The sequence below is a fragment of the Rhinolophus ferrumequinum genome, chromosome 3 (assembly GCF_004115265.2).
Source record: "Rhinolophus ferrumequinum isolate MPI-CBG mRhiFer1 chromosome 3, mRhiFer1_v1.p, whole genome shotgun sequence".
NCBI lineage: Eukaryota > Metazoa > Chordata > Mammalia > Chiroptera > Rhinolophidae > Rhinolophus > Rhinolophus ferrumequinum.
Genome location: NC_046286.1, coordinates 102,702,192 through 102,725,738, shown reverse-complemented (window position 1 = coordinate 102,725,738; position 23,547 = coordinate 102,702,192). Strand labels below are relative to the sequence as shown.

General features: G+C 39.0%; 1 protein-coding gene and 1 non-coding gene across 3 annotated transcripts in view; one reads left to right on the top strand and one right to left on the bottom strand.

Annotated features, from left to right (window-relative positions):
* Positions 1-23,547, top strand: part of PRKN (parkin RBR E3 ubiquitin protein ligase) — a 1,123,097-nt gene that overhangs the window by 379,376 nt on the left and 720,174 nt on the right. The gene's annotated exons all lie outside the window — the stretch shown is intronic.
* TRNAT-GGU (transfer RNA threonine (anticodon GGU)) lies at positions 4,859-4,932 on the bottom strand. The gene has a single exon. It is a non-coding gene; the product is annotated as a tRNA-Thr (tRNA).

Below are 23,547 nucleotides of genomic sequence, written 5' to 3'. Positions count from 1 at the left end.
ATTTCATGGGTTTACTGTATACAGCAGGTCCATGAGCACCAGCATGGCTCACACAGGTTCTGCCCGTCCCACTGGGATGTGTGTTTCATGAGGTGGGATTTCATCTTGCTCTGGCTGTCCTCAGTACCTAACATAGCGCATTACCTAACAGTAGATGCTTAATAATATGTGTTAAATGAATGAAAACAACAGTTACCCATTCATCCTTTAATGGCCTTTTTGAGACAAGGAACTATAATTCATTCAGATCCAAGATTCTAAATTACGGGAGAAATTTAGATTCCTGAAGCAGAGTTTAGTTCTTTTGTCTTAATCATTGCAATCAGCATTGCAAGGTACTCTGACTTTAAACTTCTATATTCAAACAGTTCTATCTTATTGCCAAGTCCTCCACCTCACAAATATGCACAGGTGCTCATGCTGCGCCTCCTACAATACGATGTTGCAATGACGTCATTTATTGCTGAATAACCTGGGAATCACAATATCCTACACATTGCTTATTTTCCCCATACATTAAAACTCAATTTAAAACAGTTCTTAAAAAAATCAAAGAACGAGTTTCCTTCCCCCATTATACACCTGTGCTTCTTAATTTGTAGGCCTTTACATGTGTCACAGACTTTTCTCCTACTTCAGATTGATAAGGAATTATTTTAGAGCTTTACAGTCCCATAAGAGGAAATGCAATTTCTACCTTTTGACTTGATAATTTACTTCTCAGAGTGCATCATAAAATGATATTAAGGATGTATGCAAGGAGTTATCCATAAAGATGTTCAACATAGCATTATTTATATTGGCAAAACATTGAAAACAATCAAGAGGTCCAACCATAGGGACTGCATAAATAAATGTTTGGCAACTTGATAAAATGGAGTACTATATGACCATTGAAGATGGTATTGTAGAATAGTAGTATGTAATGGCCTAGAAAGATGCTGCATGAAAAAAAGATTCCAGAATACTGAGTAGAGTATGATACTATTCTATAAAACACATGTTAACTGTTTTTCACAATCATCCATGTTTGCATATATATACCTACTAAACTCCTATCAACTCTTGTATCTGTACTTCTTTCTTGTGATAGGATTATGAGTTACTATTTTTTATTTTGAATTTTGTTTTATTATCACTTTTTATGATGACTATATATTACTTTTTAAGATAAGAAAAAGTGATAATAATTATTAGAAGATAAAAACTATTCAACTCTAAAGGTATCTGATGTTCTGGATACCGACATCCTGGAAATGTGGGTACTTAGAGACTACCACTTAGCATTCTGTCCTGTGGCCCCTGGAGTTACACCACTTACCGAGGGCCTATTGAATAACCTGGGGTCACCTTGAGCATCGGATTAAATAGGTTTTTCTGAGGCCTGGGAATCTGTACTTTGATGATTGTGCAGACAGTTGTGATGAGCAGCCAGTTTTAGGACCTCATGTGCTTGGCTTTTCCTGTCCCTTGCTACCACCCTCCCCCTAACTCCTTATCAGGTAGACTGACTATCTAGATCATTCTTCCAAAACTATAAATTAAGAGTAATTTCATGGCCACCCAGATTTGGGTCTCTTAACACTATATCCCACTGAAATGAATCATGAATCTTTGGGGAATGACAGACTCTAGGCCTGGAACAGAAAATTTGCAAAATGGACCTTGGACATCTTATAGTGTGTGCTATCTTGTATAATAGCTGTGAAGGTCATCAAAGACTAATGGCTATTCTTGAAGGACACGTGGGCTAACAAAGATTCATTGTCCAAAGATGGGATCGTCCAAGAGGAAAAGAGTATCGAATACAACCTATAACAATTAGTTTACAAAATAAATCAAACACATTTGAAAACATTGGAAATAACTACAGCATTAAAACCTTACTCAGAAAATTGGTCATTAAAACAATAAGCATTTATCCAGTTTTTCCTGTATAAATTCTCTTTCAAGGTAACCAAATAACCCTAGTAGTCAAGGAACATGTTTCTGTACAGAGTAATTCCAGATAATATTTGAAGAAGGAATTCCAAAATCAGAGTATTCAGCATTTTGCAAGTCGTAATTCATTCTGGCAACAGTTATAAATAGATGAAAGTGGGCCGGTAGGTATACAATGAAGGGATTGGGCTGATACCATGCGCTCAATCTGAGCGTTACCAAAAGTGGGGCAAACTTTCAATCTACATGTGAAGCAGTGTTGAATCTTTGATTGTTATCTCGTGCTATTCTCTGTACTTTTGTGCATATGTTTCAAAGTACCACTTCAAGAAAAAGCCCCTTCTAGCATTTGAATGTGTGCGTGTGTGCACATGCATGTGTGTAAAATAAAGAAGTGTTAGGAAAAGATTGCTGGATTAGCTATAATACTGGTCAGTGTCTTCCAGTGATAAACCATGATCCTTGGGGTTATTTGTTATGCAGGACAGGAGTTTTGAGCTGTGTACTGGGACTGTCTTGGCCAGCTGCCAAACCTGTTTTCCTGGGAGGGCTATCTAGGCACTGGCGACAGGTGTGAAGTCAGTTATCGTTCCTTAACAGTGTGCTGTCATACCTGAGGAAGTGAGAATGACTCTCAAGTCTCACGCTCCATGCATACACTCAATTTGTCGAATTATATTCTGATAAAAGGAGAACAAATTCTTATTGAACCTATGCAATAACTATGTTGCCATGAAAAATAAGGAGACTTAGTAAAAATATATGTGTTTTTTATTCTGAAGTCCAGTGAAATTCAGATAGTATTCATACATGTTTCAGTTTCATAAACAAAGGCATAGTCTATTAAATTGAAGGTGAGGTGAGCTATTTGAAGAAGAAACAAAAAGATCTTCACATATTCATATAAAATGATCATATATCCATATGGTGCATATATCCATAAAAATAGATCTTCATATATCCATATGGTGCATATATCCATAAAAATAGATCTTCATATATCCATATAGTGCATATATCCATAAAAATAGGACAGTGACAGCAATACCAATGATATTCAAAATAAATGGCCAGAATTAAATTCTCTTCATCAGTGTGATTGTTCGCATGTAATTAATTCTTGTTCTGTTGGATTTGGGTTGGTGGTCTGCTTTCATGAAGGACATCTATTTCCAGACTAAATGAGTCCTGGAAATACTGGTTCATTCTGCTGGTACAGTCTGAGAGGTGTCAAGCCGAGGTCAGCTCTGAGACCGTGACTGAGATTCTGTCCTTTGAAGTCCAGAGCACCTGGCACCATCCTTTCCCCGAGACCCAAGACTGTCCTTCTGGGATGAGCCATGAGCTCGGGCCCGTGGGTTATGGAGAGCTTTCAGGCAGGCGTCCGATGGGAGCAGAAACCCGTTTCACACAAATACAAGGCTAGGTCGATGGTGAGAGTGACCAATAACAGCAGAACGGGGAGAATAAAACCCCCCTTTGTGATAAGGTGCATGTAACTATTTCAAAAGGGTTTGAGCCGTGTTTCCCCTGAGAGTAGCACATACATGGGCAACACAGGACTTTGACCGTTCTCCATGGCCACCTTGTCAAGGGTTCAATTGATGAAAGATTTATATGAATAAACAATGTTTTCTCCCTACAGCCCTAACCTAGAGAAGGCAGAGAGCTCTGATTTGACAGCCCACTTCCTTCCTCTTCTAGGAATGCTGAAGTTAAGAAATAGGAAGCACACCGAACAGACCCAGTGATTTCTCGTGTCTCCCTCCAGGGACCCTCTGGGAAATTCAAAGAGATATTTTTAAATGAAAAGTAAACCCTGAAATTATTCTCTTAAGTTTTTATTAAAATTCAATTTTAAATCTGGTTTTTGGAAGGCAAGATCAAAGGAATTGCCAGAGGAGACTTGATCATTTGCTTATAATAATGTCCTAGGTGCCTGAGAAACAATACGTGCTTATTGATGTAATCAAAGTGACACTAAAATATTTTAAGCTAAGATAGCATGATTAAAAGAAACCTTAATTCATTCACAAATGAGGAAACTTTGCCTTTTTAAATGATCTATCAAAGAACGTGATAAAATCAACACGAAGCAGAAATTATTCTGGATATAGAATCTGCTACTAGGGCAGATTACACAGACGGGAAAAAGTATTTCACTATGCCTTGCTAAGGATTCTAAAGTGGATTTATCAACTCAACAGAGGAAAAGTGTAATTCTAATTTTGTATTCATGTAATATTTTATGACATAGGTTTCATGAGCTCCATTGTTTTCTTTTAAATCATCTTACATATAAGCCCATCAAAACTAGGTAAACTTTGCACTGATTTTTAACATATTTCGTATTAGGTTGGTACAAGAGTAATTGCGGTTTAGAAGGTTAAAAATAATTGCAAAAACGGCAATTACTTTTGCACCAACCTAATAGCTTCTTTTCAGATGTAGGTATTATAAACCACGGCAAGTAAAATTCATTTTTCTCAAACTTTCTACAGCTTGCTATATTCTCTCAAACTTCTCTTTTCACTGTATTCTTTTATATTCTAGAACAAACTGATACTTTGTTTTAGGGAAAACAAAAACAAAAAAAACTACTCTCTCCTTCCTTTAAAAAAGTGAAACTTACCCCATTGCCTTGTGTAAACAGCTGTGTTTTTCTGTTACTATTGCTTCTAGTGTAGTCTCAACCACCCAAATCAATCATAACTTTAAAAATAAAAATAAAAATAAAAACAAAACTTCTATTCTACAGAGAAAACTGGAAGGTAGGTAATTGAGAGCTGTCTGTCATACACAATAATTTAGCAGACTACCAAAGCTCATAAATACACATTACATAATTTTCTACAGACACAATTTCTTTCTTTTTTTTTTTCTTTCTTTCTTTTTTTTTTAAGGGCACAGCTCACAGTGGCCCATGCAGGGATCGAACCAGCAATCTTGGGGCTACCAGCACCAAGCTCTAACCAACTGAGCTAACCGGCCACTCCTGCAATTTCTTAAAGTAGCAAAAATAAAACACTTCATTAACATAAACCAAAAATATAGCCATTCTATAATACATAGAACTAAAAAACCACATGTATATAAACTTAAACTTGTGCTTCCTTATTGATGCTTTTGTATTCAACCTTAATAGAAGTTATCCAACTACCCAAAGACTATTCATTAAAAACCTGATTTAATATTAATCCAGATTTTTAAAGTTATATAAGGATCTAAGAACTGACACACTACAAAACATAATTACGATAAAAATTAGTCAGAATTATGATTCAATCTTGTCAAAGACAAATGTACAAATGTATATTTTTTCATAAACTTAAATATCATGTAAGTGTAATGTTAGATTACTTAATAAATAAACCAGTATGAGAAGTATAGCACACTCAGTTTAGCTATTTTCTTCATGAGGAATCTAGTCCATGCATTTATAAAATATTAAATGAAAATCTTGACACATATTTAACACTGATACATCAGAAACAAGATACATAGCTTTTTTCTTTCTTAAATCCAAATTATTAAAACGATCCAAGTTATTAAAACAATCCAAATTATTAAAACAACCCACAGATTCACCATAATTGTGTAAACTTGAATTCTTCAAATATTTCTTAGGTAGTACTTACTATAGGAAAGATTTTTTCCTTAAATGTCGAGAACATTTAAAGTATCCAAAGTTTGTTTATTTTCTGTGAATATTAGAAATATTCCATTGACAAAAGCATTGATTTCTATAAACCAATCAGAACAGAGCTTTAGTTTGAGATGTGATAGTTTATTAATAACCCCAGGTGATAAGAAAACATGTCACACACGGCAAGAGGCAGAGACCTTTCTGAAGTACAGATACATAGACGCACAGCCAGAGAGAGAATTTATAGCTTCAATCCTACAGTTTCAGCCATAGATCAAAAGTAAATATAGAAGCACAAAAACTTACTAGTCTAGATTTCAAAGAGCTGTTTTCCTTCCTAGGAAGCAAAGCATTTTTAAATTGATTTGAGGTCACAGATAGATGAATAAGCTAAAATGACCTGAACATTTGTTTTCTCTTACTCAACAGAGAACAGAATTATTCAATCTTGTAGCTCACTAGTCAGAACATAAAACCAATTTCCCAGTCACTGTGACCACTGAAAAGGTGTGTAATCCACACACAGAAATCAACATGAAATCAGCAAAGAGGAAGGGAAAAACAGAGAAAAAGTGGGTTGGTATAGTTACAGTTTTGTTTTGGCAAGGATTTACTTTAGGAACCAAGAAAAGACCTGCCTTGGCTGATAGCCCACGAGGCGTACTTCTCTGGAAATACAGTTTACTTGGCTCCTCAAAACTGTGAAACTCTGATTTTCAAAAAGGTCGAGTCACGACTGTCATGTACATATAAAATGAACAGGTATCAAAAGTTCCACCCAACTAATTATTTCACAGGGAGACAGGGAACTCCAAATTGGTTCAAAGAACTTCAGAGAGGTTAGTAGATAGATGACAGATAGACAGATAGATAGATAGATAGATAGATAGATAGATAGATAGATAGATAGATAGATAGATAGATAGATAGATAGATAATATACAAATAGATAGATCCATACATGACAGGTGCAATTTAATAAAGAGAAGTTAGGACAAGATGGCTAGGCTATATACAAAATTTGTTAAGTTCTTACAGGGCAATAAACCGTAACATTTGGGGCCATCTGCTCTACTGGACAGAAACTCTTTACATCTCCACTGGAAATAAAGTTAACCCTTGCCCTTACAAAGTTGTATAATAAAATGGCCCACATAAAAGATCTCCATAGCACTGAAGAAACAATTGTAATCTCTTTGGCCTAATTCCAAGTTTCAGCTATTTTTCGGACTATTATGAGAATGAAGCTAAAGTAGTCCTATTTAAATGTGTGAACTGTTACAGAAAACATTGTGTTTCTCCTGCCAACCATTACTCTAAATCCATTGTACAGATACGATTTTTTAAATTCTTAATGGAATGATAAAACATTTCCTAATTCTTAATAGTTTATAAAACTTTTAAGCTTATATTACTTGATTTTTATTAGGAATAAAATTATTATTCCTTCTTTTGCATAGTAACTGAGCGTAGAGGCGAAATTTCTTGTTCGAGATCCCACAACTGAAAGGTGTTGTGGCTAAGATTTGAACCAGGGTCTTTTGGTTCCAAAGTCCATTCTCTTTGAATTGGATCAAAGTGTTCATAGCTAATTGCTTAGATTTGGCCTGGTTTATAAAATCAACACTAGGGTTATACACTCTGATGCAAGAATAGCCATCTTATTCTAAGGCCTTAAACAAATTCCATTTTTGTAAATATCTGAGTAACAGTTTTCCAAGTTAAGGGATGTCTACTTTCCATAGGTTTACATTTGATGTGAAAAAATATACCAGTTGACAGGAAACACATAACAGCCATAGAGAATCACTTCTAATAAAAATGTGTGGGATTAGTCAATGAGAAACTTTATGATTTGAATTTGGCAAGGAGTTATATAATCTTTTTATTTTTATTTTTTTAGACACAATTTTGTGAACTGGGCTTCCAAACTATTTTAGATATATTTCTAAAGATTTATTTTTCTGTCAAATGAATTCCAGATCATGACAGAATATGTTGTATATCTCCTGCTCTGTACTTTCATACAATGTAAGACCCTGGACTATACCTGGCTTCTTAATCATCACCACCTTGGGGATAGCATCAAACTGTGATCAGTGACCGATTTAAAATGGCTTCCCGAATTTAAAAAAACACTCAGACTGTAGAATATAAAACTCTACAGCTACTCAGCAACTGAACCAGACAAATCCAGCAACGCAGATACTGTTGTTCCCAGCCTGCTTTTAGGCTACGTTAGAAAATTGGATGCCGAGTATATGCCAGGCAAGTACTTCGAAAAAGCAGCTGCTTCTCCTCAGTGTTGCTTTGATTTACAATAATTGGTCCAAAGGGAGCTATCTGGTTGTAATGTGTTTTTACTCAGCTGTTTGACAGTTGTTGCCCATAACTACAAATTATTGATGGATTGATGATACGATATATTCATGAATTATGTTCACAGTCCTTAGTGATTGGAGGGAATCGATAATTCTTGTAAAGATGGAAATAAAACATTACCCCAGGGAATAATATCTAATTTGCACTGAATAATTAGCTTATCATTCTTCTTTTTCCTGAGAACTGGGATGTGGGATTTGGGACTAGTCAAAACCTAAGCACCCTCCTTATAGACACAGTGCTATTCCATAAAATCATGCATATTAATTTTGCACATATTGTAGATCTTTAGCAAACTTATTTTTGAAAGTATTTGAAGAAGTTAGACGAAGATGATAGATAATTCAGACAACCCACATACTATGTAAAAGAGACCTATTTAATATATACCTGTTCTACTGATACTTCAGATAATTAGGGAAATCAGAATTTCAAGGAAGAAATTTCAAATAATCACCCCTATGCTTGAAGCCAAGTTTGAATGCCCCTGTCCTTGTAGCATTCATTTTCTCCCCTAATGTTTAAGTGGGAAGAATATTTTCCTTTTTCTTCCATTAACTAGAAGAGCATCCTAAAGAGCTGTCATTGCTAAGTCCTTGAATGTACTTTGATGGCTCTTTGTTAACCCTTGGAAGCTGTGACTGCTGTCCAACTTCTTGGTTCTAAATGTAAAAATTTATATCCCCTCCTGACCTTCTGGCAACAGCAGGATGTGATTTTGTAAGACATTAGCATAATGGAACCTTTTCAATAAAATGATAAATTGAGCCCATCTCAGAAAACAGAACACATTTGGTAATTTATTGCAGTCACTGCCATGTAGATAGAGGACCCCATTCGTATCACAGGTTTTCACTCTGATGGGAACGTCCCCTTGTCTCGTGTCCTGCAAGTCTGCAGGTTTCTCCTGGAGGAGAAATGTTTCTCTAAAGGAGCCAGCAGCACTTCAGCCTAGTTATCATTATACGGCATCATTACTGCTCATGAACAGACCTAATTACGTTGTTGTTTTTAAGGCTCTTTCATGTTAATTGAAGTCCATTGCAATTCTCTGGTGTGTCCAGGGTTGGGGTGGAGAGGTGAGAGCCTGTATGAGTTACTTTTTCCTGGATGTAATTGAAAGTTTTCATGACCGGAGAATGAAGGCATTTGTAGATGTGATTAATGTAGTAGAACATCATGACTGTGTTACCAGAAAACTTTCCTTTTTTCATTAATAGTTGATTATCGGTTAAGGAAGGTTTACATCTAAGGAGGCAACTCATCTGTGTAAACATTCCTCATGCATGGTAAATACCTAGGTGGGTTTTAGAAGGAAGAGAACTAATTAGAAAATAAAGGAATATTTTATCAAAATTAACGTATTTCAGTCTGCTACTAGGTGGGTCAACTTTAGACCCTGTGCCTTCATTAAATACTGAGCAACTTTCTTTATCTCAGGGTTGCATTTCATCTTTTTGATGCAAATAGGCAACAATCATTAATCCTGGCGGAAACTGCATTTTCCCAGTCAGGAGATAATACGGCCCAGGATGTGTCTGTGTCCCTGTTTTGCTCTGAATATTATGTTCTCTTTTGATGTAATTTCTTATCTTATTTTTCAAACTTCTTCTATAGCTTCTTAATTTTAAATGGAACTCCATTTTAGAAATACCCAAAGGATGTAGTATAGATAAATAAATTACTTTGGAATATAGACTGATAAATTATACAGGTGCTTGTGGGGAACAAAAGTTCTAGGAAATTCAGCTTTTATATTGCTTCTAGAAAGAATTCTACTTTACTGAAACTAAGTAAAATGTCATTAAATTGAAGAAAACCTGATATATCTGTTAGAAAATTTTCCGGTGTCATTGGTGACCTGCTGAGCTTCAAGGTCATTGCTACCTATAGAGTTGAATAACCTAGTTACCTGTTTGATACTATCAGACCCAACAAGTTTGCATTACAATAAAAGCATTTTCATAATGAGGTATTCAACGATGAAAGCAAAGCATGTTACAATAGCTTATACTCTCTCATGAAGTCATTTAGGGCTAGGAAGTAGCTGAAGTGACATCATATAAACCTTGGGTGTAACTGTCAAACTACTTTTCTTTAAATTTTTTTTAACCAAACTGTGCTTAACAATGTAAATTGGGATATGACATATATATTACAATTTGCCCTAATATTCTGTACTTGAACTACTTCTTACTCTTTTGTCACTACTTCTCTAATCAATTTATCTCTGTACAATGAGCTCATCTTTACTTGAACTTGTTATTCCTTTGATTCAGTCACTTTATCTGGCATTTCATTATGCTGATTCTACAGCTGTTCAAATACAGCAATGAAAGTCTTTATGCATTTCTTGTCTATTGTTTTGCTTTCGCAGTTTTAAATTATATCTTTAAATTTCGGTATAATTTACTTACTATAACATTCTTCCACAGTTCTAAATAATGTTGAGAACCTCTCAACAAAATCCAGATACATTTTCCTATATGATTGACTAAAATATGATGATGATGATGATGGTAACAGTAATTTTAAGGGCATAAAAAAGGACATTTGAAAGAATTGCAGTAAAAGGGTAAGATGGAGTAAAATAATTTGTGAGCTTTTTAATTTTGACATATATTATCTAGTTTAAATGTCTAATATTGAAAGGAAATTCAAGAAGTCAATGCATAAAACTTTCTGCTTTAGAGTAAGGTGGCCGAAAGCACCTAACGGAGATGGATATCAGTCCAGTTCTTCAAAATTTCTAGGGCAGTGATTCTGCTGCCTTTGTCAAAACATCATTCTACACTTTAACCTTTTCATCGGTTTATATGAGTGAAACTCTCATAACATGAGTCTGAAAGTATGCTTCATTGAATGACACTTTAGGTAAGAAAATATGCTTTTGAGGACTGATTTTATTTCCTGTTCTTTCTTGTTTGTAACAGGACAACGTAATCTTTAGAGTTTGTTTACCCTTCTCTGATATTTGGACACAATTAACACAACCCCTTGTTAACCATCGGGATGTGTTTCTTTTCCTGTGAGCTGGGCAGCATAGGGTCAGTATGGTTTTTCAAAGGACTTTACTGCTTTGCAAGGTATTGTGGTCGCTTCCTCGGTCTATCTCTGTTTTCGTTGACATGTTGGGATGTGTTTTGCTGTCCTTCAGGTTTCTCTGAAGGAATAAGTGAATTGTTTCTAATCAGTGGGTAACCCGGAGAAATGTAGTGATTAATTATTCATTAGTGTTTCTAAAAGATAAAAATCTTCTTAAAGTAAAAACATGGCTGCCAACCGACAAGTCAGGAATAGAGGAAAGAAAAGAATTGGAGTGTAAATAGGGTCTTCAAGGATGTGCTCCGTATCAGTTTTTATGCTTCAAGGTGTCATTTGCATAGTATATAATAGTTATTTATATACAAGCAATTATATATGTGTATCAGTTATTCTAGACTCAGGATTTGATAAAAGCAAATACATTGCTTTATAATTTTATTTTCTCCTCTGGCTCCTGGGTTCCTAAGAACTGCTGGGAAGATTCCCCCTGACTTGTAAAACCAAACCATGTTGGCTTGGTTGGCAAAACCACGTTCCAACAGGCTGTGAAAGGGGCCAATTAGGATGAATTAGGCTACCTGGCAAATGGAAATCCTATCCTCACTGTCTTCTCCGACGCACACTCGTGTCATGATGAGACCTTGTTGCCACCCTTGGGCCTTGCCTTGGATCCCATGAGGCCGATGTGGGGATGTAGTTCTCTGGAGAAGGCCTGAGTTAAGAGAAGCTGTGCAAACAGTTTAAAACTGGCGACTGGGCAGCCCGAGGTTTCGTTTGTTTTGTTGGCTTCCAGCTGTATTGTCTTAGGACAGCGCATGCTGTAGGCTAGCGATTGGATCAAAACGTTAAACGTAGTGAAGCCCAGGGAAGTCGTCGGCACGCGCACTTCTCGGTGGTCTCCTACCTCCCTTTCTTCACCCGGGGAGGTTTGCAGCGTGAGGCCCCTGAACGGCGGGAAGCAGCATCCTCCAGTGGCGTCTAGGCACACCCGGAGCGCGTTCCTGGAAGCTCGCCCGCGGGCCTGCTTCTTCTCTTGCCCTGGGGTTTCTGATACACAATCAGGGTTGCAGGAGTCGAGAACCATTTGCGGATGCCCACGGAACTGAACTCCATTCCAGCCGGGGGACGGATGGGATCCGGGCTCTGCTGTATGCTCGCTGGCTGACCCTGGGCTTGCTGGTCGACCTCCCAGGGCCTCCATTTCACCATCTGTAAAATGGTAAACGTGAGAGGATTCCGGTGCAAATTTCATGAAAAAGTTCATTTAGAATTCTTGGTATGATAAGCACTAAATACATGATAACTGTGGTTATGTTTATGTATGAGTAAATATTAGTATGCCTCCATAATTTGATTTTATAATGTAAAATACATCTTTTAGGTATATATGCTCACAATACCTTCTGCCACAAAATATTTGAATAGAGTTCTAAGAATACATGAAATGTAGCAAAATAGATACAAATCAGAGCCAGAAAAAATTCTAAATGACATAGAAAATAAAATCTGGGGAAGTCAGTCTGCTGATCTGCAAGCCAGCATTTCCTGTTTGGTGAGGAAAGTCTGTCTGCAAACTTAGTCCCAGACTTTCAGGAAATAGGAATGGTTTTACCATAGATAATTACTAGTACAGGAGATCAAATCCATAGTTATCATTAGCGGAAAGTGTTGCATTTAAGCATTTCCCTCTCCTACCTGTACATTCAGAGAAGTAATTGAGACTCTTGGCCCACTGAGAATCCGTGTGCTCTACATTTTCATTCCGTGTGCCATGGAGGGAATGTCAGTGATCTGACCATCTGAGTGCTGTAGGGAGTTTTGCCCTTTCTTACAGCATCTTTACAGAGACAAAGGTGTCACTAGCGCTTTGTCACCAGCAGAGGAGGCCGGCCTCAGATCCATTCACACGGGGGCATTTAGCCTCTGGTTCACCTCCCACGTGCCTTACTCCCCATTCTTATCTGGGTGCTGGTAAGAGTCAGACAGGACTATGACATACATGTTTTTTATTCTCCTACCTACACATTTTGTTTTCCTTTAAACCAGAAACACCGCGGAACATTCTGGGTCAGAACCGAGTGGTTGGGAACATGAAGCATGTGCTTTGGAGTCAGTCAGGTGTTGGGGTCCTGGCTCGGCCATGTGGCCTCATGGAAGGTCGCTTACCTCCCAGAGTCTTTGCTCCTTTTTCATGAAATGGAAATGACATCTGCCTCACTTTTTTGTTGTAAGAATTAAGTCTATAAAAGGCTTGGCCTTGGGGCTCATCGGGGTGGTGGCCTGACGTCGTCATCGCAAGCTATTTATGTGTTTCTCTGTATATGGAAGAGATGTGAACATGTACCAGCTATGTGCATATGTGTGCAGGTCGGCACATGTGTCATTGTTAAGTGTGAGCTATTCCGTTGCCAGTGAGGACGCTAATGGGGATGCAGCTAGAAGTCAGGTCTCCCATTTCCTCACTCTGGTCTCCTGGTGACACGTTGCGCCCTCTTAGCCTGGACAACACGGTGTGGGTTGCTGTGTGTTACGCCACGGGGACAAAGGACATCGTCATGGTCCTGGGCTGGGGCTGCCCGCTTCCCCCCCGCCCCATGGCCAGCACCCGGTGAGAGAGCCAATGGGACGTCCCCTTTGCAGTGAATGTTTGATAGGCAGATGAAGTCACTAGCAGTTTTGAAGCATCATCTGAGTTTACTGGACAGCTCACTTTCTTTTTTAAATTACATTTATTGAGGCGACAATGGTTAGTGAAATGACATAGGTTTCAGGTGTATGATTCTGTAACACATCATCTATACCATGTTGTGTGCTCACCACCCAGTCACTTCACGTTCAGAGTGATGTAAAACACAGTGACCTCATCACCTTTTACCTGCTTTTGTCACCACTCGCTGATTGCTAAAACGCTCCCTTAAAAATTGGGTAGTGCGAACTTTCCTTCTCTTTCTTCTTCCTGTGATTGAGATCTAAGGCGTAAACCAATTAAGTGTTTCAAACAAACTCATTTCTTTATTGTAACCTTTCAGCTGCCTTTAGTATTGATAGGTAAAGCACTTGGCATTCCCAACCAGTTGTTCAAAAGAGCGCTGATGCAGTGCAAATGTTTACCAGCCCACTGGAGATAATGTGCACAAAGAACCTTTCTCACTGTGAAGAAAAAAACATGAAATGATTATTTAAATCATTTTTCCTTTGTGGTTAGGTCACTTTGTTGTTGTTATTGTCTCACTGACGTTTTTTTTTTTTTTAATGTATTGTGTCTTGCTATATGATTTGTATGAATTTGGTGATTTAAAATTATTCTGGTTGTCCAATAACCACAGTTTTTGTTGTTGTTGTTTGTTTGTTTTCCCTTCATGGTGAGTATATCTTTCCAAGTCCTAGAGGGAAAGTTAGGAGAAACTAAGAAACAGCAATCAGAACTATTCTGGCCTCTTAAGAAAGCATTCCTTGTAAATATTGCCACATAAAAAAGAAATCTATTTAATAAGGAGAGGCTTTATTTGGAAGGATTACTGTGGGGCCTGGGGCTTGGATTGTTGTAATTGGGCAATGGGACGGTTACAGTTGGGCGAACTTTCTGACCAGAAAATCTGCACGCCTTTCAAGCATGAGGAAAAAGGGGTTTTGTTTCTAGAGAGGAGCAAACAAGTCCAGAAAGAACCACTGTGTGGAAGTGGGATGAATGGGTGGCGTCGCAGAGGAGCAGATGAGTGACTGTTTTCCCTTGAGGCCAGGCTGTTCTCAGGAGAGGCCGTCTGCAGGCTCAGGCCGAGGGCCGGCCCGAGTCCACCGGCCTGGAGGAAGGAGAGCAGCTTATCCAAGGTTTGCTCACCAACCCTGTATTCCGGTTGATCAGTGGGGACAAACAGTTCAGGTAATCATTTATGAAGCAAAGAACAGGGATTTGGAGGGTGTGTGTCTGGCCTTGTCATAGATAAAAAAGCAGAGCATCTGTGATTTCATGGGGGCGGGTGGATCTTTTGAGGGAGCTGTTTTCTAGAACACAAAGTGGTGAGGAGAGTTCTGTTACCCCTCGCTGTGTCCGGGAACATAGAGCTCTGGTAACCGTCAGCGTTGTCACCAGGCATGGTTTACGTGTGTTATTTGTGGATCACTGTATCATCCGTCCATGATATCAGAATGGGGGCACATGCCATGCTTATTTAGGGCAGCACCCCAAACCAACCTTACCGTCAGATACGAAGAGTAATTGACCAAAAGGCCAGGTGCCCTCGTCCTTATGCAGCTGGTGTGCTTCCCGATTCCCACTTTACCTCTCATAGCAGAACTTCTAAAAGCATCCTGGAGTGTAGGATTGGGCAGTAAGTTTTGGCGCTTCATACATTAAAACTGAATCAAAAGCCAAATATCCCGTAAGCCTCTAATTCTGCCATTTTCGTATGTGTCACAAAAATAACATACCGATCCTTTCCTACCATTTTCTTATAAAGCTGTTTTACTGACGTCACACTGCTGTAGTGTAACTGCTGCAGCAGATTCCCCGAATCACGTTCCCACAGCACCAACTTACCAACTGCAGGCTGTTAATACCACTTACCTGACAGGCTGTGTCTACACATGAAAGGCGTGGGTGGGTTGTGACAATGGGCCAGAGCCCCCCCAGCTTGTGTGTGATGCCTCCATCACTGCAACAGGACAGCTTTCCAGTATCCGCTTGTCAGTCTGTCACACCATACAGTTAGTGACTCTCAAACTCACACGTGTGAAGTGTACCATTTTCCTCATGTAAACGCTTTCAGTGAATCATATGAACTTAATGAATCCAAATTCAAATTCTTAGACCTGGTCAGTGAGGCCCCCTGAGACCCAGCTGCCACTCGCTCAGGTCCCACCAATCTGCCTTCACTTACTGTAGTCAAGCCCCAGACTGACTGCATGTCAGGCCCTGATGACACCAAGGGCACTCTCCCTCCTGTTCCAAGTCCTGGAGTTAGTCTCTGCTCCCCTTCCCCAACCTGTATTACATAATTCCCGGTTGCATCTTGTTCTTTTCCCTCATAGAACGTATCGCAATTACGTGCTTATTTTTATAATTCACTCTTACGTCTGTAAGCCTTAGTCCTTATTGTTTATCAGTATACCTATTTGGCACATAGTGTTTGGTTGAACATAAAATAAATATTCAATGGGTGTATAAATAAATGAATGTATTCAATGCAATGACTGCAGAAAAGTGGAATATTTCTGTCTTCAGTTTTAAAAGTTGACCATCTTTGTCCCTTCAATGGTGAATGCTTTTTTCTTATCAAGTATTAGATTTCCAATGGATGCATAGTGTTCCACTTTCCATGAGCATTTAACGTAATTCATTGAATCCATCCCACAGAGCTGTCCATTCATTTTCATTCAGGTTTCTGCTTTCATAACACTGCTCCAGTAAACATCTCATCTATGCATGTATGTCCTTGTTTATGCATATTCTTAGACTAAGTTTCTGCAATTGAAATTGCTGGATTAGTTTTGACATTTACGTATTGTCAATCCACTACATTACTTAAAGTAATTGTAAGAACAAATGCATAGGTAGACAGGTTTAAGATGGCAGCATAGGAAGACCTGAATTTGCCTTCCCCCAGGGACACACCAAATATATACCTACATATAGAGCAATTCCTACTGAAGAAGAACCAAGGGCTGATTGGAAAGCTTCTGTACAACAGATGATAGAGTGATCGCAGTGAGAAGGAAAGGAGAGGAATAACTAGGAATAGATTTAACCAAGGAGGGAAAAGACCTGTACTCTGAAAACAATAAGAAATTGATGAATGAAATTGAAGAGGGTACAAATAAATGAAAGACATACTGTGCTCATGGCTTAGAAGAATTAATATTGTTAAATGCCCATATTATCCAAAGCAACCTATAGAGTCAATACAAAATCTGTCAAAATACCAATGGCATTTTTCACTGAAATAGAACACACTGTCCTAAAATTTATGTGGAAACACAAAAGATCCAGAGTAGCCAAAGCAATCTTGAGAAAGAAGAGCAAAGCTAAAGATATGATGTTCCCTGATTTTAAACTATACTACAAAGCTGTAGTAGTCAAAACAGCATTGTACTGGCACGAAAACAGACACATAGATCCATGGACTAGAATAGAGAACCCAGATGTAAGCCCATGCATATATAATCAATTAACTGATTGCAAAGAAGGCAGGGATACAAGGTCTGACAATTAATACACGAACTCATTCTAGAAAAAGTGCTGCATACCTCATTGCTGACTATCACTATGGTCACCTTCAAAGCACTCCCCTTGGGAAGCTATGCACCGATGCCAGCACCTAGTCCACCCTTCAAAGCTATTTTGGAACTCTTTTTCTGGAATGGCCATCAAAGTTGTCATTGTATTACCCTTGATGTCCTGAATGTCATCAAAATATCTTCCTTTCAATATTTCCTTTATCTTTGGGTAAAGAAAGAAGTCACTGGGAGCCAGATCAGGTGAGTAGGGAGGGTGTTCCAATATAGCTATTGTTTCACTGGATAAAAACTCCCTCTCAGACAGTGCTGTGTTAGCTGGTACATTGTCGTGATGCAAGAGCCATGAATTGTTGACGAAAAGTTCACGTCATATTTATCTAAATTTTTCTCGCATCCTTTTCAGTTTACTATTTCCAAATAGTAAACTTGGTTTACTGTTTGTCCAGTTGGTACAAATTCATAATGAATAATCCCTCTGATATCAAAAAAAGGATAGCAACATTGGTTTGACTCTTGATGTGGGCTGACAGAACTTTTTTGTCGTGAAGAATTGGCTGACTTCCATTGTGCATTTTGATACTTTGTTTCAGGGTCATATTGGTGCACCCATGTTTCATCACCAGTGATAACAGGGCCCAGGACATCGTCTTGCCTTTCTGAAAGGTCTTGTCAAACTTCGACTCTCCTTTGCTTTTGTTCATTGGTGAACTCCTTTGGGACCATTTTTGCACACAGCTTTCTCATGCCAAGATGTTCAGTTAAGATTTTCCTACGTGTTTCTCTATCGATGTTTACTTGGTCTGCTATGCTTCTCACAGTCAGCCGATGATTTTGATGCACAATTCAACAAATTTTTGCAATGTTTTCGTCAGTTCTGCTTGTCACTGGCCACCCTGACCACTCTTCATCAGTGACGTGTTCTCTCCCCTCAGAAAAATGTTTAATCCATTTGTACACTGCCGTTTTCTTCATGGCATTATCCCCATAAACTTGGACTAATATGTCCCTAATTTCACTTCCACTCTTGCCAAGTTTAACAAGAAATTTAATGTTTGTTCGTTGCTCTAATTGAATCTCAGGCATTCTCACGACAGCACACAAAAACACACAACAATAACAAACGCCACTCAGCAAGACACCGCCACATGTCGACACAAACACAGCTGTGAGACACTGATATACCAAGGTTATGAAACCTTACTAGGCTGTTTGTACAGTGCTGCCAATGTAAGCGCATGGTGGCAAGTTTGTGAACCTTGTTGTAAGACTTCCTATACAGTGGAGAAAGGACAGTTTCTTTGTTAAATGTTATTGAAAAAACTGGAAAGCTACAACAACAACAACAAAATGAAACTAGCTCCCTGTCTTACACTTTATACAAAAATAAATCAAAATGGATTAAAGACTTCAATATAAGACCCGAAACCATAACACTCCAAGAAGGAAACAGACGGTGAGGTCTTTGACACTGATCTTAGCAATATTTTTTGGACCAGACTATTTAGGAAAGGGCAACAAAGCAAAAATAAACAAATGGGATTACATCACAATAAAAAGTTTTAGCATAAGGATATAAACCATCAATAAAATGAAAAGGCCACCTATTGAATGGGAGGAAATATTGGCAAATCATAAATTGACAAGGGGTAAATATTGAAAATATATACAGAACTTGCACAACTTACTCTCAAGAAGAAAAAAAATGTTTAAAAAATGAGCAGAGGACTTGAATAGATACTTTTCCAAAGAAGACTTGCCTATGGCCAACAGGAATATGAAAGGATGGTCAACATCAGTAATCGCCGGGGAAATGAAAATCAAAACCACAATGAGATATCACTTCACACCCATTACAATAGCTATTATCAAAAAGACAAAAAAATAACAAGAGTTGGTGAGGATGTGGAGAAAAGGGAACCCTCTTTCGCTGTTTATAGGAATGTAAAATGGTGCAGCCACTATGGAAAACAGTGTGGAGGTTCCTCAAATAATTAAAAATAGAACTACTCTATTCTCTAGCAATTCTACTTCTGGGTATTTACTGGAATAAAGTGAAAATGCAAATTGAAAGAGATGAATGCGCTCTTATGTTCATTACAGCATTATTTACAATAGCCAAGCTATAGACGCAACCGAGGTGTCCATTGATAGATGAATATGCATATACAGGTCTGACAATTAAGTTCATGAACTTGTTGCAATGATGTTGCTAAGTTGTTTTTTTTTTTATATCAGAGGCTTTATTCATTATGAATTTGTACCAACTGGACAAACAGTTAACTAAATTTGCTATTTGGAAGTATTGAAAAGGATGCGTGGAAAAAGTTAGATGGCCTGAACTTTTCACCAACAATTCATGGCTCTTGCATCACAACAATGCACCAGCTCACACGGTACTGTCTGTGAGGGAGTTTTTAGCCAGTAAACAAATAACTATTGGAACACCCTCCCTACTCACCTGGTCTGGACCCCAATGACTTCTTTCTTTACCCGAAGATAAAGGAAATATTGAAAGGAAGACATTTTGATGACATTCAGGACATCAAGGGTAATACGATGACAACTTTGATGGCCATTCCATAAAAAGAGTTCCAAAATAGCTTTGAAGGGTGGACTAGGCACTGGCGTCGGTGCATAACTTCCCAAGAGGAGTACTTCGAAGGTGACTGTAGTGATATTCAGCAATGAGGTTTGTAGCACTTTTTCTAGGATGAGTTCACAAACATAATGGTCAGACTTCGTGTGTGTATGTGTGTTTCTGTATGTGTGTAAAGTGTAATATTATTGATCCATAAAAAAATGAAATGTAATCTTTTGCGACAACATGGATGGAACTAGAGGGTATTATACTAAGTAAAGTATGTCACACAGAGAAAGACATATTGGAATCTAAAAAAAAGAAAGAACTATTATTAATAGAGTATTGTATATCAGTTAATAAAAATGATAAATACAGTTTAAAAATAAGTTTAGTTTTTAAAACTATCACATCCACATATTAGTCAGTATTCATGAAAAACCATTTCAGATAGGTATTGAAGGCATTTAAAAAACTTTGTGTGGAGTTAGTATTGAAATAATAAGTACATTTTTTTGCAGTATTTATATGACTGTACATAAGGAAGAATGCGATACTGCATCCAAGGTTAGACGTCTCCCTGTGGTGATGAATTATTTAATTGTTGTATCATTTTTTATAAGGAAATCACAACCACTAGTTGTTCATTAGTACTTGTGGAGATATTTATGTAGAAGAAATAAAGCACATTTTGGGGTTGGCATTTCCCCTTTTACTCAATTATTTATATTGACTTTTTTTTTTGACCCAAATTTTTAAATATAAACGTGACATTAATCTGTGTTAATGACCAGCATCATAAATTCTCCAATCTGAATTAATTCATATTCTCCAAAGCCCACAGTTTGCAACCCACTTTTTGTGCAGACACTGGCATTAAAAAGGTCCTGTCACGTACAAACACATAAGAAGCATTGGTAGGTTTTTCCTACTTGATCATGGTGGCCCCTGATCACCGACAAACTTGTCAAATCCCAGTGAACTCCAGACCTCAAATAAAGTCACAATGGAGAGAAAAAGAAATCACACAGAGCCCTTTGCCCAAATTAAAATGTTTGAAGTGACTGGTTTAATCTCAAGCTGGAACCAAATCGATGATTTTATACCAAACTACTGCTCCATTATACGCCTGTTTACAGGAATGTGAAAAGAAAGGCAATTAATCCTCCAACTCTGAGTTAAAGGGTCACGTTTCCCTGACATCCCATGCGCCGTTCAGTAAGCTATGCGGTGTGTGGTGAGGAGGGTGGCAGGGAGACAGGCGCGGGCAGTGAGCTGCAGAGGCTGCCCCTCTTATCCCCATCCCACCCCCAACATGAGTGGAGTGTGGGGGTGGGAGGTGGAGGTGGGGCTGAGAGAGGAGTGGGGCCAGGACGGGGAGGGGCTACGAGGGGCAACACGCACAGCCGCAGAGGGGCGCTGTGCTGCGTGTTCAGCAAACTCGCGGTGACTGAGGCTCAGGCTTAGCTGGCAAATGGTGGACAGCTGGCTGGGCTGACGAAATGAGTGAGTAGCCTGTTCTGCCATCCTTTGTTTCTCTTACTGCTGAGATGAGCCTCCGGGCCCCTTTCTGTGACAGTGATGGCTCATTTTGAAACCACGTTAGAACTGGATTTCTAAGGGTCATGGACATCACCTGCCAAGGAGATGAAGGGGAGTGAAAGTCGTCAGGGTGACAGACTCCATCTGCATGGGGCTCTGTGTGACAGGTGGCAGCAGGTGGCAGCAGGCCGCATGGCGGCACTGGGGTGCGGTGTGACTCCCATCGTGGCGGCACTGGGGTGTGGTGTGACTCCCGCGAAGATACGCAGCACTGGGGTGTGGTGTGACTCTGCCGTGGCGGCGCTGGGGGGTGTAGTGTGACTCCCATCGTGGCGGCTCTGGGGTGTGGTGTGACTCCCGCGAAGATGCAGCAGCGGTCCACGCAGCAGCTTCTGCCAGCCATGCTCCTTATTGTTGCAACCGCTGGAATCCCAGAGCTCTGGGCACTCCACACCGAAGAACGCTTTCTTTTCTCCTCTTCATAGGGAGAAAATTGCTTTGTTTGATTTAATGTTTTTTTTTTCTTTCTGTTTCTGGGATGTATTTAATCATTTGGGACAGTGGTTAATGTGATTGAATTAGGCTTTCTGATTTATGAATGAAAGGTAATAACTTCACAATGCAAAAATCTTGGCATGTTGAATCTGAACTGATTGAATGGAATTGCCACACGAAAGTAATTTTTCTGGGACCGTGCCATATGTGGGGCTGTTACCGTCTCAAGTGCTCTACAGTCACGCTCAGCTCTTCTGGATATAGATCCAGAAGGCAGCTGTTACTGTCCGCTCTATTTTTCCGGGATCAGCTCCCACACTATATCACTTTCTTGCGGTTCTGGGCATAGAGGAAAGCAGTTCTTCATCTTCAAAAATTTGGGGGAGTTAGGGAAAATGTGTACCACCACCCCTAATTGTTTTTCTCAAGGATTGCCTCCTCATTTAAAAAGTATGTTTGTCTATTAAGGCATAGCTATACTTGTTCGAAATCCATTTGAAATGCTAATTATTCCTTAGAATACTGGGGCATTGAATTGGGTTTTCCCATTTAAAAAATAAAGTGTATCCATAAACAATGAGAGATGTTAATATTTCAGTGAGAATTTATACCCAATATAAAAACCTATATGGACGGTGATAGGGTGGGGGTGGGGGTGTCTGTATCTGTCATCTGTTAGCCCTGAAATGTTTTCTTTGGAAGCTAATTTGACTTACAGTTGTGTGTGACAGAGAGAGAGAGAGAGAGAGAGAGAGAGAGAGAGAGAGAGAGAGAGAGAGAGAGAGAGAATCTGTTTGATCCAGAAAAGAGTGAATTTTGTTTTCTGAGAAAGCTGATAAACTGTCTATGGAATTGCTCCACCGTCTACAGCATCATTATAGCACAGGAATGGTCCATGTGTGGATTTATATCACATTGGGAAGGCAGATGTCTGAACCCACTATTTTATCTTTCAAATATTTTTATGGGTGGAAAGAAAGCCAGGAAGCTACAATAAAGATTTAAAGTTATTTCCAGGTAGGCATGAATAGAATTTTTATAAAGTACTGCTTCAAAAAGCCCTGGGAATCTCCTTATTCACATTGAATTGGCTCGCCTGGTACACGCTAGGAGCAGTGAGTTAAGAGGAAGGGTTTCTTGTGGGATGCAATTGACTGGCATGATAATAGAGCAAAGCCGTGATTCTCTGCAGGCTCTTGTTAGATTTCCGTGACCCTCCTCCATTATCAGCTGTTGTGTAGATTGCTGTCTTGGAGCTATATATACTGTTGTGCATTAAAATATGATCAAATTAAAGCTGAAGTCAGACCAGTCCTAAGGGGATACGTTGTTCAGACTAGCAGTCTCTGATGAGCATTATTAAAATTGCAATAATAGCAATCACTAAACGTAAGTGCAGCAATCCTGGGAGGTGGTTATCAGCCAAGTGCCTTTTGCTCGGCTCTTTCCTGGGCTCATACCAAACTCCACACCCAGCTGTCTCCCGGCAGCCCTTCCTGACTGTCCTCCTCCTGAGCGAGGGAGTGTCCTCTGCAGAGCAGGAAGGTAGCAGCACTGTCCACTCCTGAGAGGCTGTCCTTCCCGCTGGGGTCAGCAGGTGTTTGTAGCTGGTGACTTGGATTATACCACACGCACCTGGGCACATCCTGCTCTGTGAACGTTTGCTCTGGTCAGAGCTACGTCT